We start from the raw sequence: 17,346 nt of genomic DNA, 5'->3' as shown, positions 1-17,346 counted from the left end.
CATTTCAAGGTGGAATTTGACCCATGACTTACCAGATGGCCTCCACCAGCACCTAGGAAGCACCCCGTGCAGGTGGAACTTCGCTGGTGCTGGTGCAGGGGTTTGGCTGACAGTTGTGGTGCTATGCATGTGTGCATGGGTGTGTGAGGGGGTAGTGGGAGGCTTGGGTGAGTTCAAGTGGCAGAGTAAGAACAGATAAGAGTGAGGGGTAAAGTTCTTAAAGATGCTGGGTAAATGTCACCTCCTCTTTGAAGCCTCCCTGCAGCCTCCACTGTCCCCTACTCCACCCTCAGGCAGAAGTAGTCCCTGCTCTGCACTGCCTTGCCCCCAGTATTTTGCATTAAAATTAGCCATTGATGTGTCTAAATATTACACAGGATGCCGAGGTTGGTAGATGGCATCATCTCTTACTGCGGCTCAGTGAACATGCTGAGGATGGTAAGAATGAACGAATGCACGAACAACTTCTCAATGGAGCATCCGCTAAAGGCAAGGGCCCTGCTTGCCTCTCTGCACACCTGATATTGATTCCCACAACATGGCTAGGTGGGCACAGTTATGCACAGGTCCAGGGAGCAATGCATTCCCCTTAGCCAGGCAGCCTTGATGTGGTGAGGCAGGTGGGACCAGGCCCTGCAAAGGCAGAACCACTTCCAATGCCACTGTGCGGTGGACCTCCCTGGTGGGCTAGGCTGAGGGCACTCTCTTCTCCCTCAGTTCTATTCCACTTGACAAGCATGCATCAAGCCTGCTTCCTGCATGAGCCCTCAAAAGGCCGAGGAGCGGACACACCCAAAGGCCCGGGCAGCGGCACTTCTTGCCTTGCTGACTAGCTGTGCTGGGGGAGCAATGCAGGAACAGAACACAGCTCATTGTCAGGCAGAATAAGAGCACTGATGTCCTCTCGCCTCGACCCAGCCCTGTCAGCTATTGCTTTAGTGTTATCCCTAGGCAAGTGACTGAGAGCTCTAGGCCTCAGCATTCTCATCTGCAAATTGGGAGTGATTTAGAACTTATCTCAAAAGGCTGATGCGAAGATGAAATCATACAGTGCTTGGCCCAGGCCTGGCACACATTGGGTGCTCAATAAAAGGCACTGTTAGGAGTTTCATTGATCTCACTCTTCACACATTGTTTTTGTTTAATTGAGAAAGGCTGTGAAGTATCACTGTTGCACTATTTTAGAGTTGTGTTAACTGAGGTCAAGAGAGAGGGCCTGCGCCAGTTGCCCAGCTAGTGGTGGAAGGACTGGTGCTTCACCTCCCTTCTCTTGACCAGGCATTCCATCCTCTGATGCTTATGGTCCACTCTCTTCCCCTCCTCCTAAAGCTCCATGACGCACTGTCTCATGTGGCTGCTGCATGCTCCCTGGGGGTCAGTCTGTCTTGCCGCCACACCAATTCTGTGTCTATTCCTATGGTCACACCTTCCCCAACTCCCTCTCTCCATGTTGTAGGCCAAGGAGTAGGCTTATGGAGTGGAGGATGCAGTTGCACTCCATAGAGATTCACCAGTGGGCCGCGTAGACCTGAAGATGCCCAGATTCCAGCCTCAGAGAACTATTTTTTGATTTTGCTGTGCACGAGAATCACCTGGAGGGTTTTTAAAAACCTTGATTGGTGGACCCCACACCCATAGTTTCTGATTCAGTAGATCTGGGGTGCAGCTGGAGAATTTGCACCCCTGGTGATTCTGATGCCACAGGTCTAGGTTAGAGCCGGTGGGAGAAACAGGCCCAAGATCTTTGAGTAATCAGACAAAGATGCAAACTCAAGTCATATCCCAGCGAAGGAAACGAACAGGAGGCTGAGACAGAGAATACCAAGGAGAGCATTCACTGCTCATAGGCTGGTCAGGGAAGGGGACAAGGGCGGGCAAAGCATTTCTGGCAGAGGGAACAGCACCTGCAAAAAGGCCTGAGGTAGGAAGAGCATAGGCCCTTGGATGGATCAGTGGCCAGAACGTAGTTAAGTGAGGAGAAGGGTGGGGAATCTGGGGTCAGAGGTAGCCGGGCCTTGGCTGTCTAGCTGGACAGCATTTCTGGCCTCTTGTGTATGTGACTGAGGTCTGGAATGCGGGTTAGAGTGATGTCTGCCGCTTCCAGTCTGGCACATTAAGAACGTCCTGGTTCCTTTTTCCCTCCCCACAGTGTGCACCAGAGAGATGAGGACAATGCCCTGTGAGGAGATGGGAGAGAAATCAGAAAGAGGGCCCCTGGAAGACTGTGAGGGCTGGGTCAGCCCACAACCTGGACATTATTCTTCTAGCTACTGATTTGGCTTATTTTTGTCTCGGTAGCTGAGCTTACCATTGCTAATAAAGCCCGTTCACCTAGCCCTGGCCTTAAGTCCTATATGGGTCCTGGCTGGAGTCCTGGGATTCCAGCTGTTTCCTGTGTGGGACTGACTGCGGCCTCTGGCAATTCACATGGCCTCTCTAGGACTGGGATTTGCAAAACTGCCTCCAGGATCGCTTAGACCAGAGCCTCTCAAACCTTAGAGGGCAGGGCTCAGAACCCCACAGAGGTTTGTTCAAACCGATGGCTGCAAGAATCTGTCTTTTTTTTTTTTTTTTTTTTTTTGAGACAGTCTCATTCTGTACCTCAGGCTGGAGTGCAGTGGTGTGATCTTGGCTACTGCAACCTCTGCCTCCTGGGTTCAAGCAATTCTCCTGCCTCAGCCTCCTGAGTAGCTAGGATTACAGATATACACCACCACACCTGGCTAATTTTTGTATTTTCAGTAGAGATGGGGTTTCACCATGTTGGCCAGGTTGGTCTCGAACTCCTGACCTCAAGTGATCTGCCTGCCTCGGCCTCCCAAAGTGCTGGGCATGAGCCACCTCACCCAGCCCAAGAATCTGTATTTCTAACACGCTCCCAGATGATTCCGATGCTGCTGGTCTAGAATGCTTTAAGAGCCACCATAGGCCAGACATGGTGGTTCATGCCTATAATTTCAATGCTTTGGGAGGCCAAGCCAGGAGGATGCTTGAGGCCAGGAGTTTGGGACCAGCCTGGGCAACATAGTGAGTCCTTGCCTCTACAAAAAGTAAAAATGAATAAATAAATTAGCCAGGCATGGTGGTGTGCACTTGCAGTTCTAGCTACTCCAGAGGCTGAGGCAGGGGGATCGCTTGAGAACAGAAGTTCAAGCCTGCAGTGAGTTGTGATCATGCCACTGCAGCCTGAGCAACACAGCAAGACCCTGTCTCAAAAAAGAAAAAGTCACTGTCTTATGTCATCTAGCCATAATGTCATTTAAACTCAGGGGGTAAACACCATATGTGTAGGCAGGCCCTGCCTTGAAGGAGTCAGAAAAATTCACCAGATCTGAGACGTAAAAGGCTTAGATGAGGAAGGTGTGTGTCCCCCTCAGTCCCCTGCAGGAGAAAGACCACCATTAGGAAAGTTGGAAGTCCTGAATTCCACTTCTAACTTGACATATACTCAAAGTCCCTGAGCCTCAGTTTCTACATCTGTAGAATGCACAGATATGACACCTACTCTCTATTCCTCACAGGATTATTATACGAGTCACATGGAAGAATTAGGATGGCTGGGTGCCTCCACCAGTCCTGGAAGGAGAAAAAAAGCATAGACCTTCTGAGAGCTCCACATCCTTCTTGCACGACAGTGGGGGCCTATGTGCTGTGGATGGGGGAGTAAGAAGCCAGAAGGAGCCTGGGTCCCTGACACATGGACTGTCTTTCCAGCCCTGGGCTCCACACCAACAGACTTCTTTACATGAGGAAGAAATTAATTTTGATGTGGGGATGTTTGTTTCATGCATCTGAATCATATCCCTCCAGCTCTAGGCACTGTTCCAGCCTTCTGCTCCCTGCATCTCATCTGAGAGCAGTTTACCTTTACTTTTCATCTAGTAAAGGTGAAAGATCATTGTGATTTTGATGGTTGTCTCCATGACCGGTATTGGACATGGCAGAAAACCCAGGTGGCTAATATGCTGAGAGCTGCTCACACCCACTGGGAAAATTGTAGTACTCTGGGAGAGGCTCCCTTCAAAGGGAGCTGGGAAGATGCAAGAGGGAGATGGTCAGCCTGCAAGGCTGAATGATGAGCAAGGTCACCTCCCCCATTTCATCCAAGGAGGGTTTCTCAACCCCACCGCTACTGACATTTGGGGCTGGATGGTTCTCTGTTGTAGGGGCAGTCCTGTGCACTTTAGAGTGTTTAGCAGCATCCCAGGCCTCTACCAGCCAGATGCCAGTAGTACGTCCCCAGTTGTAACAATCAACAATGTCTCCAGACATTGCCACGTGTCCCCTGGGGGACAAAATCACCCCTTGTAGAGAATCACCCACTCTAAAGTAGCAGTTCTCCCCTTAGCTTCACAATGAAATCTCTAGGGAGCTTTAAAAATATTTACTGAGACCTGGGTTCCACACTCAAGATACTGACTTGATTGGTCAAGGGTGTGGCTGGGTATCGGGACTTCTTGAAGTACACCAGGAAACTCTAGTGGGCAACCAAGGCAAGAAGCACTGCTCTTATTCTTCCTTGGTAGTCAGTTGTCGTGGTAGTGGAGAGAAGGCAGAGACTGGGGGGACTGTGATGTGCTGAGCCTAGAGATTCAATAGGCCCATGAGAGCCAGGACAGGGACAGGTTATCATCTACCCCCAGGATGTCAGCCTACATTAGAACATAAAATAGTCTCCGATTCTGTACGCCTGTCCGGGCTCTGCCTTCTTCAAGTTCACCCAGGTCCCAGGGTTAATCCAACAGGACAGGGGTTCTAGTGAAAGCAACAAACCAACTTGGCCCTTCTTAGCCCATTTCCTCACCGTTGAAACAGGGAACTGTTTTCAGGTGGTACCTCCAGGTGTTTCTCTGAGGCTCCCTGTCAGCGAAGGCACTTTGACAAGTGACTTTGACAAGTCATTAAAAATGAGCACCAAGAGGCCCATTCTTCATCTGCCAGAAGCCCTCCCCAGTTGGTCTCTATAAGTCTCAAGCCAGACATGGCAGGCTCCATCTAGGCATGGCAATCTTTATAGGGTTGGTATGGAAGACATCATACCCAGCTGGAGCTGGCCAGGAGCCAGAGTACAACCATCATTTCCCCAGTTCGTGGGCTAGTGGGTCCAGGACCCACCCACAGGCTCCTGGAGGGCTTAATGTGGCCTAGAAGTAAACAGGGAAAGGGCTGGACTCACTGGGTCAAGCACTAGGCAGGGTGTCCTGCCCTGTCTTATGTCATCTAGCACTGTTGTGCTAGATGGACACACTGTTCCCATGGAATCAGTGTGTCTGAGCCAGACAGTTGACCAGGTCCAGGTCTTTGTAAATGCAGGAGCATGGACCAGTGCTGAGCCACTTGCATCCACACCACCAGGGAGCTTGCTGAAGACAGTTCCAGGCCTCACCTCCAGAGATTCTGATTCTAAGCCTGGAGTAGTGCTGGGGAATCTGATTTTTCAAACTCCCCAGGTGGTTCTGACACAAGGTCTAGGAAGAACACAATCCTAATGCATCCTTCCCAGAGAGGAAATTCCCTACCTTATCATACCCAGGATGTCAGCAGCCTGTGCTTGGTCACTTCTTTGGCCTGCCCAGATCTCTGTACCATACAGCATCTTATCTTCCCCGTTCATAAAAGACCTCACCATCAGGAAGCACTATAATGTCTTCCTTGGCTCAGAGAGGGTAAGTGACTGGCTTGGGGTTACCCAGCAAAGTGGCTACAGAATGGGAACCAGAAGCTGGTTCTGTGCCTGCCTGGGCAGTACCACTGCAATTCAACCAGCACGGTTGGCACCTACTCTGTGCCAAGGCCCACAGCAGCCTGGGAAGTGCGGGAGGCTGTTTATACAAACTGACAGCCTCTGATCCACATAAGCGCCTGCCTCCAGCTCAGCCTCTAATAATAGCTCTTCCTCGGAATTCCTCCTGTCTTGGTGGCAGCGGAATATTTAGACATATCAAAGATTCTCTCCCCTTCTTTCATCGGGCCAACAGTGATATGAAAGGAGTACAATAAAAAGACAGGTCTCTATGACAAGCTTCAGAGAGCAGCCAATTCCCTGACATCCCTCAAGACTCCAATTGACTCCACGCTCTCTGACGGGAGTCAGCGCGGTTACATAATAATAACACCTTCCATTTCCGTGGCGCTATTATGGGGCTTTCACCAGAGTGCTTTCACACGCACTCGCTTATTGAGCCCACAAAGCATCCGGGTGGCAGGCAGGGCAGCGATGCTTCGCCTGGTTTTACAAATGAGAGAATTACAGTGCGCAGAGGTTAAGTGACTTGCCTAAGGTCACACAGCAAGTGAGTCGCTGATCGTGGAGTTCTCTGGCAGGTGGGAGTCTCTAAATCGTCTTCTCAGAAAAATAGAGAAGGGTCCTCCCTCATCGGTGGGCCCAACTGTGTCCCAGCCTCCTCTCTCCTCTCAAATCTTCTTCCAACCCTGCTCTCCAATCACACAGAATTCTTCTTGGTGTCCCCAAACCTGCTATCCTTTTAACACCTCTGTGTCTTTGCACCTTGTCCCCCCCCCCCACCACCTCTGCTTCCTCTCCTTCCTCTTCCTCTCTTCATGACCAGCTTCTCTTTACTCTGTTGCACCACCACCTCCTCCAGGTAGCCTTCCTTGATGCCCACCTGACTGAGCCAGGCACTCCCTTCTCTGTGCATACTTATGTCCTGTATAGTACTGTATCACAGTCAGCAACCTTAGCATATCCCTCACCTAAGAACCCCCTGGACTAGTGAGCTTAGGCTGCCATAACAAGATGCCACAAACCGGATGCTATAAACAACAGACATTTCTTTACCCCCCTCTGGAGGCTAGAAGTCCAAGATCAAGGTGCCACTGGGGTTGGTTCTGAGGTGGGCTCTCCGCCTGGCTTGTGGACTGCCACCTTCTTGCTGTGTCCTCACATGGCCTTCGCTCTGTGTGCTCACAGAATGAGAGTGAGCTTTCTGGTGTCTCTTCCTGTTCTCATAAGGACACCACCAGTCTTATCAGGTTAGGGCCCCACCCTTACAACCTCCTTTAGCCTTCATTACCAATTCTTAAGTAAAATCACATTAGGGGTTAGGGCTTCAACATACAGATTTGGGGAGTGGATACAATTCAGTCTGTAACACCCCTCAAAAGTGACAACTGGGTCTGGCTCTTTTCCAAGGAGGTGGTGTCTAGTCAAGACCTGGCCCACAGTGGGGCTGAATAAATGTCCAATGCAGCAATCCCTTTTTACCAGTCCTTGATGTCACCCAACATCTGTCTGACACCCCTGACAACGGGGAGCTCACCATTTCATTACTGGTCAATGGTATCATGACCCTATGGGAAAGCAGAAGAAAGAACAGGTATTAGAAGGAGCAAGATTAAATGAAAAAATAAATAATAACAATAAAAGAAGGAATAGGTAAGAAAATGTAGGGCTGGGCACAGTGGCTCACACCTGTCATTCCAGCATTTGGGGAGGCCAAGGTGGGAGGATCACTTGAGCCCAGGAGTTTGAGGCTACAGTGAATTATAATTATGCCACTGCTCTCTAGCCTGGGCAACAGAGCAAGAACTCAACTCAAAAAAGAAAAGAAAATGTACTAGGAAAGAAATTGTACTATCACCTTATAACATCTGCCCACAAAGCCTAGTTCTTCCTGCTGAAGCCACTGGAAAAGTCATCTGTCATTCTTGTTATTGGAAAATAACATCATTCTTTCCTGAGTCTTGGCTTTTCCAGCTCATCACTCCTGGATCACCCAACAGCCCAACAAGTGCCTGCCCCTTGCCTGCATCCCTGTTCACATGAACCCAACCCAGATTTGTGTGTGGAGCTTAGCAGAACCACCCAGAAGCACTGCTCTGCAGGCCCTTCTTCCTCACTGCCTGGGACAAAACGCAGGCACTCTTAGGCTCTTGAGGTTTATAGCAAGGCCACGCCTTGGAGATGATCTGTTCCCTCATACAGTGCCTGCCCAACACAAGAAATCATCTCAGATGCAGGTTCCTCCAGGAGGTGCTCCTGATTCCCCCTCAGTGCCCCCAGCACCCCAGCACTCCCTTCTTGTGTATAGCATAAATCCCACACCAGTGTGCATGTTGCCAGTCACCTATCCCCACCACCGGGGTCCCTTGAGGACAGAGTCAGTGTCGTGTTTCTCTCTAGGCCTCCAGCACCCAGCCCAGTTGGAGGGTCTTCATCTGAGACATGAGGAGCCACAGTCCCTGCCAGAGGAGGCTGTCCCCTGAGCAAGGACACAGGTTTGGCAGAATGGCCAGGAGGCCTGCATGGGACCAGCCCCTCGGAGCTCACACGGGTGGCCCCCTGGCCTTTCCTCTCACCCTCACCCCCAAACACGCTGCCCATGGGTCTCACCACTTACCCGCGGCTGAATCTTAACAAATACTCCAAGAGATAATGGTTAATTTCACAGAGCCGTGAGTGGAGGCTGTTAAAATGTTAATATTATTTAAATTGTTTTACATTTTCGACAGTTTGAGCTGCAAATATAAATGTTTTCTGTGCTTTCCACGGAGCTGAGCTCACAAAAATGATTGATGAGGCACCCAATATGGAATTTCCCACTTTAAATTAAGAAACACGACGTGAAGGCAATGAGAAAAATACGACCCCGCCATATGTAGTCCCCGTGGCTAAATCCTCAGCACGGAGCCTGGGGCCAGGTCATTTGTCCCTCTGGTCCCTAGTGGCTGTGTGGCCCTGAGTTCCTCGGTTCACCTCCCTGGTCCTCCTGTCTTCTTCTGGAAACAGAGATCACACCTACCAGACCGAGGCACCCCAAAGGTTCCACAGTGGGCTTCAGTTAGCAGGCACTTACCACGGCTGGCACTGGGCACTGAGTGTTTCCTCTGTACCGTGTCCCCTGCCTTCCCGGCAACCACCTAGGTATGTGCCATTTCATACCCATTTTACACAATGTGCCCAAGGCCACACACCCAGGAACTGGGGGCGCCTGACTGTCACTAAAGCCAGTGCCTCCCACATCTTAGTAGGTAACTAATAAATGGTGGTTCTTCCCCACATCCCACCTTCCTCACCCACAGCCACATTCCAAACCCTCCCTGGGCCTCTGCTTCCCCATGTAGGTAATCTCAGTGTGGCCCAGTTCTAACTTTGGCTCCATTCAAAGGAAGGATGAGCTAATGATGAAAGCTCGGCCTCTACATGCCTGAGACCAGCCCAGAGGGGTGTGGGGAATGTCTTGCCCATGTCCCCACTTGCGCGCCTGGACTGTAGCCCCAGGGCTCATAGCACTCCTGATTGTCTTTGGCTACATTCAAAGGAAGGATGAGCTACTGGTGAGAGCTCAGCCTCCGAATGCTGAGGCCAGCCCAGAGGAGCGTGGGGAATGTCTTGCCCCTGTCTCTTCTTGTGTGCCTGAACTGAAGCCCCAGGACTCATGGTCCTCCTGATTGCAGAGCCAGGTCCACCCACTGTCTCAGAGAAGCTTGCAGCCTGACCCCAGCCTCAAGACCCAGAGGGAGCACCACCTTATCCTCCTCTGTGCCCAGCACAGGGCTGGGTGCTGCCCAGGTATTATCTCCAGGGCCTCTCAGGACAAATTCTTGGTAAAGGAGTTGTCATTATCCCCATGTTGCATGCAAGCAAACAGGCAGGCAGAGGCCACACAGCTTGTATGCACTGGGGTCAGTTAAACTCCAAACATCACACCACCTCCCCGCTGCTAGGTTGCCACCTGCGTCTGAGTCCCTGACCCTTGCTGCACCTTGGGGGATTCCTGTCTTAGCCGTATCAGGCATCATTCATTCATTCATCATGCAGCCATCCCTTCCTGGAGGGCCTGCTGTGGAGCAGCCCCCATGTTACTCTAGGGGAGCAGTGGTGAAGGGGGCACACTCGTTGCCCTCCTGGAACTGATGGTCAATAGAGGGTGACAGACATACAGGAAAGAAAATGGGACAGTGCGTTTTGTGCAGTGTTAGGATGAAGCACATAAACGCTATCAGGGAGGACTCCCTGGAAGAAAGGTGCTCTGCATTGGAGTTTGAACGGCGAGCAGAAATTCACCAGCCAAGGAGCAGCAGATGGTTCTCCTGCCGGGAGCACAGCACAGCCGAGACCCCAGCACGAGCAGGGGGGTAGCCATCAAGGGGCGGGCGGGAGGGTCCCGGGGACGCCAGGCTGAGTGCAGAATGTGGGCTCCATCCCATGCGAGGCAGTCAGGTTGAGTTTTAAGTGGAAGAACCAGAGGGCAGACATGGGCTCTAGAACAATCCCTCTGGCTACGGTGGGGAGAAGAAATTGGCAAGGTGAGGCCAGAGACCAGTAGGAGGCTGGGGCAGTCCCCCACAAGAGGGGCTGTGATGTGAGATTGTGGATTCAGGAAGATCTAGCTGGGAGAACCAAAGAGACTGGCCCCTGATTGAATGGGGGCCCTAGGGAGATGGGGGAGCCCAGAGAACTTGGTCTGGCTGCAGTAACCAGGTGGAGGGAAAGACAGAGTGCCTCTACCCATGGACCGCTGTCCTGCAGTTCACCCTGTGCTGGGGTCCCCCCCAACCTGCCCTGGCCAGGGCTGTCCTCCATGGGACACTGATCACTGAATGTACTGTGCTGCTCTGGCCCCATCCCACTGTGGGGTACCTGATCTGCTCTACCCCATCAAGGAATGCAGAAAGGTGGAGGGGGCTTTCAACTCATACCCCTGGGCTCAGTGCTGCCCTAGCGCCTTCAGAGTGACCATGGCCCTCTTTGATGTCAGGTTCCACATCTACTGAATGGTAACAACTGTACCTATTGACGATCACGGGGTTCAATGAGATAAAATCTGTAATGTGCTGAGGTCTGCCTGGGCATGCTGACATTCAATACATGGTGCTCTTACTAGCATCACAGCCATGGCTGGGTATTGCCCCTCTCCTCTCTCTTCCCTGGAGCCAGGGAATGCAGGCTGAGGCCAAACCCCCGCTGTGAGCAGGGCAGGGAGGCAGGCGGAGGGAGGTGGCCTGATGGATGGTTTTCGGCAGTTCTGTGATGCGTCAAATGTTTAATGGAAGTCAGCCGAGTGAGTCAGCCCTTCCTGCACCACGGGGCACGGGTTTGGGGGCATTCCTCTCCCGCCTCGCTGATGTTTGCCGATGTTCCCTGACGTTCCGGGAGCACAGAAGGCACTTAGGTGCTTTACTAAGGAGGGAGGGAATACCAAATGAAGCTGAGACCTCCTTTCCTGGTCTCAACAAGGATGCACACGCTCCTTCAGGAAAGGAGAAGGAAACTGGGCCAATCTCCCCCAAAGATAAGAGGTCAGAAAGGAGCTCAATGCTGGTGGCCTGTGGGCTCCACCTCTTCCTGGCAGTGTGACCTCGGGCAAAGTTCAAGACTACTCCAGGCCTCAGCTTCTTCATCTCTAAAATGGGGATAGCAATGCTCCCTACTTGATAGGCTTGTCTTAGGACTAACTGGAAACCCATACCAAGACTTGGAACAGTGCCTGGTGCACAGAAGGTGCTCATCAGAGCTAGCTTTCACAACAGGAGAAAGAGACAGGAGGCACAGAGTGCGGTCCTGCCCTGCTGCTGACCCACAGTGAGGCTGAGTGAGCACCCTGCCCTTGCCCCTGAGGGTCTCGGTCTCTAGGATGCTTCCAGAGCTGCACAGCTCTGCTCTTCAGTTCTGCTCCCCTCTAACCAGATTCATCCTCTGACCAGCAAGGACACCAGATGGGTGCAAAGCAACCAAGAAAGGAGGGGCAGGGTTCCACCACCTCCCACCCTTCTCTCCTCCTTCTCCCCAGCACAGCACCTTACCTCCCCTCCTCTCACTGCAGGCTGGCTTCCCCAGCCCTCCCTCTCTGCTTGTTCTTACCTCCAAGCCTCTCCTCTCTGATCTCCTTCATTCCTCCGCTCTCCAAATCCTCCCCACTGCTCAAGCCCAGTTCAAGCCACACCTCCTCCAGGCAGCCGTCCAGCTCAAATGGGCACTCCCCTTCACGGCCTCTCACAGGACATCACCTCTCACAGGTAGTCATCAGCACCATAGATTTCGAAGGGAGCAAGATAGAGTGGGGCAGAATTGGGCAGAACAGGACAGGGCAAGGAGGGGTGGGGCTGCTGACCAGAAATGACATGCCAGAACCTGAGCAGTGGGCCATGTTCCCCTAGTTGTGAGTGAGACGGAGCGTGCCATCATCACAGTAGAATCATATCCATCCTGTATGGGGCACGGTCCACCTCTCAGGCATGGTCCACATTCAGCTCACGTGGTCCTTACAACCCATTTTGCAAGTGAGAAACACTGAGGCCCCCGGTGAGTGAGCTGCACATAGATTAAAAGCTAGCACGTGGCAGATGAGCTTTCTCAGGATTCTCACAGTGGTCAGCACAGGCTCTCACGCTTCCCTCTCCAGAAAGCCTAGAAACACAGCTGGTGCCGGAGGCAGACCATGAGCTTAGGCAGGGGAGGCTCAGTCAAGGCAATCGCCCTGACTTCTCCTTGCTGGGCCGGTTTTCATCAGGGGAATTTCACCCACTGGGTCTTAACAGCCACTTGGCCTCTGACAAAAAAATACTGTGGTAATGACTTCAGTACATACTCAAAAAGATGTTTCCAAAAGAGAGATAGACAACGCTTTGTGCCCCTTCTTCCCCCTTCACAACTTTACAGGCCATTGCCTGCTATAAGGTGGTTTTCTGAAAACCCACAGACCTCTCCCACCTCCTCCGCATAGAGCACCAACAGGTGTGGTGTGGGTTCACCCCCTCAAGCAGTCGACAGCCTGGATTTCTAAGGGTCAACTTCAGTTCTCTCCCTTCCCTCTCTAGCACCTCTCTTTCCCCCAGTAAGTCATCCTAAGCTGGCTGTCCTGATAAACCGGGGGCTTGGGGACTTTCTTCAAGTGCCTTGTAAATGAAAGCATCTCAGATCAACAGCTCTGGGTGTTCAATGAGAGTATATTTCTTATTTAAATAGCTGATTAGAGAATTGGTTTCAAAGTAAGATGCTATACGCCCATGGCCTCCTCTGGGCTCCTGAGGAGAAGCAATATTGTGTGGCATTGTGCAGTGGCAGGAGCCTCTCCTTCTGAGCTCCCCACTCTCATTCAGATGCCTCCAGGACGGGGGGAGCAGGCCGCAGTGGGGGATGAAAGCTGCCTCCCCTCCTGGTTTAGGGGAGCTGGAGATTATGCCTTTCATTCGAGAGTGCCTTCTCCAGGGCTCCCCACCACGCTCTGTACCAGTTGTCTTCCCCTCTCAAAGCGATGGGGAGATAAAAGGCAATGTGTTCGCTTCATCCCACCTCCGGGGAGAGCTCAAATCAGGCTTTTGTCAGCAGAGGATAAGCGACACCATTTTAGGAACGGTTGTTGTTCAGGGAGCTCTGTTGGAAGGTTTTGTGCAAGCTTTATCCACCCCCTCCCCACAACTCGTGCCACGGTTCCCCTGGCCCCATGCTGGGCTCTGGGCGGGCTGATGCATCCTCTCTGATCGGTGCCCACAGTCGACCCTGAGAGGGGTGGCATCGCCGTGGGGAGCCGGCAATCCCTAGCCCTTCAGGAAGAGTAAGGTTTCACAGAACTAAATCCTGCTGTACGAACTAAATTGTGCTGTACGAATCCTATGAGCGCCCGAGCTCTTAGCTTAGAGCAAATTTTGCAGTTAATTGTGTGTCAAAATAATGTATTAGAAACAGCAGCGTCTGGACCGTGTGCAATTCTTCTCCTTTCAAGCCTTTGTCTGCCCAGGGCCGGAGGGGCTTGTCAGGGCATCTTTGAGACAGGCTGGTGGCCCCTGTCAAAAGCAGCCCAAGGATTTCGGTGACTATCCCAGAGCCTTGGACAAGATAAAAGGCCAGTGGTGGCCTTGAAGAATGCCCGACTCTGTCCACAGTGCTGGGCGGGGCCAGCGATCTTCATTACCAGTAGCTGCGGCACAGAGGCGGGCGGTTTGGTATGCCAGGCACATCCAGCGCCTCGTGCATCCAGGGACCGCAATCAGGTAGCTGATGGGGATGCAAGTCACATCGCCTGGACCATTGCCGCAGTGAACTGATTCATGCTGCTACTTTGAGGCAGGGAGAAGGGACGGCGGGGCCCTGAGACAAACCAGCCCAGCTTTATTATACAGCTGCTATTTTCAAACTGGAATATTCCAGCCTCCCCTGCTCCTTCCCTTGCTGCCGGGCCTGCGCTGGCTGCCTACCTGCAAAGAAAGTGCTCGTTCTGGCCCCTGGCTCTGGCTGAACAATGGCATTATGCGATGCATAAAGAGTACCCGGGCAACGGAGACAAGCATGGCTTAATTCGCTCAGTGCCCAGTGGCTTTTGAACGCCCCTGCATTCAGCCTTTATCCTGAGCAGCCTGGGCCTCCCTGGCCTTTATTCCCCAGCCCTCCCCATCACAGTCTTCCCCCAATTTCCACACAGGTCTGCAATGGAGCTGATGGCCATGAAATGAGAGGCACAAAGGAAGGGAAGACAGGACGCTCTGTCTCTAACCAGGAAAGATTCCTGCTTGTGGGTAAGGAGACCCAGGTTTTGGTCTCAGTTTTGCCATCAACTCAAGGAGTGGCCTTGGGAAAGTCCCGTTCTGGCTCTTGGCTCCAGGTCTATGTTTGCAAATAGGAGAGATAGGGACAAAGTTCCAGAAAGGCTTTTCCAACTCTGACATTCTGCCATTCGGATACACACAGCTTAGCTCAATGGCATTGTTCTCGCCTCACATATGATGGTAAAGGGTCCTCCACTGTATCACTGACATTCTCCTTGACTGTGACCTAAGACCAGGCCACAGGTCAGGACAATAAGTGAGTGACACAAGCCAAGTGATTTCCGAGGCACGCTGGGGTCACCCCCTCTGCCTAGAGCAGCAACCACTGCCCAGCTCCAGCTTACAGTTGCCTTGTAGGAGTAAGAAGCCCAGTCTTGCAAGGTCTTCCCATTTTTTAAAAGAAACCAGAAATGTGAAATGTTATGCAAAGTCTCACAATTGTAAAATGTTAGCTCAATTTCTTATCAACACTGGTAGGTCAAACAAAAACTATCAGAGGACCTTATCTGCTCAGCAGGCTACCAGATTGTGAAGTCAGGATCCAACAGGGTGTATCAGTCTGTTCTCACATTGCTATAAGAAACTACCTAATCCGGGGTAATTTATAAAGAAAGAGGTTTCATTGCCTTGTAGCTCCACGGGCTATACAGGAAGCATGGCTGGAGAGGCCTCAGGAAACGTACGATCACAGTGGAAGGTGAAGCGGAAGCAGGCATGTGCTGCATGGCTGGAGCAGGAGGAAGAGAGAGGAGGGGAAGGTGCCACACGCTTTTAAACAAACAGATCTCGGGAGAACTCTATCACAAGACAGCACTAGGGGGATGGTACTCAACCATTAGAAATCATCCGCATGATCTAATCACCTCCCACCAGGCCCCATCTCCAACAATGGGGACTACAATTCAACATGAGATTTGGGCAAGGGCATAGATCCAAATCATATCACAGGGCTACTATGTAGCTCAAGTCCAGGAGCTCTGCCATAACACCCTAGTATTATGCAATGTGGGGCTCCCAGGACTGCACAAATTAGACTGGGAAAAGATATCCCTATTTGTTTTATTTTAAGGAAAAAGAAAAGAAACCAAAACTGGACCTAATACCTTTAGATCTCCTGCCATCTAATATCTGGATTAACTCCAGACTGGGCCCCTTTCCAGGAGTGATGGGAATGCTCCAGCAGGATCTCACCTCCTCACTGCCCCATCACCCAACCCAGTGGGGCCAGATGATGCCCCAGATTCCCAGCAGCCCCACCCCTGCATGGCTGAGGAAATGCTTCCACCACCTGAGCTTCTACCTGCCCTTAGGCCCTCAGTCTCCACATCCTGCCTTCCTGATACGAGCTCTCCCAGTAGGAAGCCTCTGCAGGTACTGTCACCTGGAGAACCCAGGACCTGGAAGGGACCACAGGACTCCAAGCAGAGCTCTGTCCATGGAGCCCACACTGGCTGCCACGTCCCATCAGCCCAGCTCACAGAAATACATCCTAAGGAAGAGATGCCACATCTACTATACACAGAGGTCTCTGAAGCCACAAGTTCATATTGTTTCAACAAGCATTGAACAACTAATATTTGCTGGCACTAAGGAAAAATATTAGGTACAAGGAGCTCCTTGAAGGCAGGGAGAAAAGACAGACTCTCATACACACATTCAGTTAGATAACAAGCCGTAAGCAGGCAACTGGGACTAAATGCAACCATCTTCTCTATTGATAGAGGGATCACTGTATTCCAACACCACACTCAGATGTCAGAAACATCTTGGCCAGACACAACATTAATACAGGAGGCATGAAGCTGACTCCCTACTCATCACTGCAATACAAAGTCAAAAAGCCTATATAGCTTTCCCAGGACATGGATCAGATTGTTATGGGAGGTAAGAGAAGAACGAGATGATATTTAATCTGTTCTCTAAACATACACAAAGAGACAGGAGGTGAAAGGGCTTGGATGATTCACTGGGAGAGTGGTCCCAAACTCCAGAGTAGTTCAGGCTGGGTGGAGCGGTGGGAACATGGAAGAAGAGAGCTGAAATTAAAGTGAGAAAGTTCGATTAGGACTTTCTCCAAATCACAATGGACCCCCTGACAGACAGAAAAGTTCAAATTTTATTCTGTAAATCATAGGGAGCCAATGAATGCTCACTGAGGGGGGATTCCATCAGAACTGCGATTCAGAAGGAGCCTCCACTGGCTATGTGGAGAGCAGACTAGGGGCTAGGAGAGTGGTCAGGAGATGAAAGCAATGAACCAGGGAAGAGGATGATGGCTTGAACGAGGGCGGTGGTGATGGGATGCACAGGAGGTATATGTCAGAACTCATATAGAGAAAGAATCCAAACAGCTTGGTAGGTGGCTGAACATTCTGGGTAATGATCAAAGATGCCTGAAGTGTTGGGGAGGATGACAATGCCGCCTTCAGAAGGAGGAAGAACAGGTTTGGAAAGAAGCAGATTTCAGACTCATGCCCTGGATGGATGATCAAAGACCAAGGAGCAACCTCAGGGCTTGGCTATGTGGGTTGGAGTGCCCTGGAAGAGCTTGTTGCACAGGAGGAGTGGTCTGGACCTCAGGGATACTGGGCTGCAGAATCTCACATGGGCACCATGGAGGAACCAGCAGCCCAGAAACACTCCCCAAGGCCCTGTCTAGTGGTTCTGGGCCAAGCTGCGAGCTGCAGCCTCTGGGGCCTGTGAAGCCCTGAGTGCCTTGTGGGGACTGTAAATATTTGCCTGGTTAAGAACCCCAACTGGAGACTCAGCAACAGCTCCTCCACATGCGGTAATCGACGCATCTTCCGTGGAGGGCTTAGAGAGGGGAAGCCATCTCAAGTG

At 51.6% G+C, this 17,346-nt stretch overlaps 1 long non-coding RNA gene across 1 annotated transcript in view; it reads right to left on the bottom strand.

Moving 5' to 3' along the window:
- Positions 1 to 17,346, bottom strand: part of LOC108524227 (uncharacterized) — a 60,668-nt gene that overhangs the window by 24,222 nt on the left and 19,100 nt on the right. The window lies entirely within an intron of this gene.

The sequence above is a fragment of the Rhinopithecus bieti genome, unplaced genomic scaffold, assembly GCF_001698545.2.
Source record: "Rhinopithecus bieti isolate Rb0 unplaced genomic scaffold, ASM169854v2 scaffold_81282, whole genome shotgun sequence".
NCBI classification, from domain to species: domain Eukaryota; kingdom Metazoa; phylum Chordata; class Mammalia; order Primates; family Cercopithecidae; genus Rhinopithecus; species Rhinopithecus bieti.
This window is presented reverse-complemented; position numbering and strand designations above follow the sequence as displayed.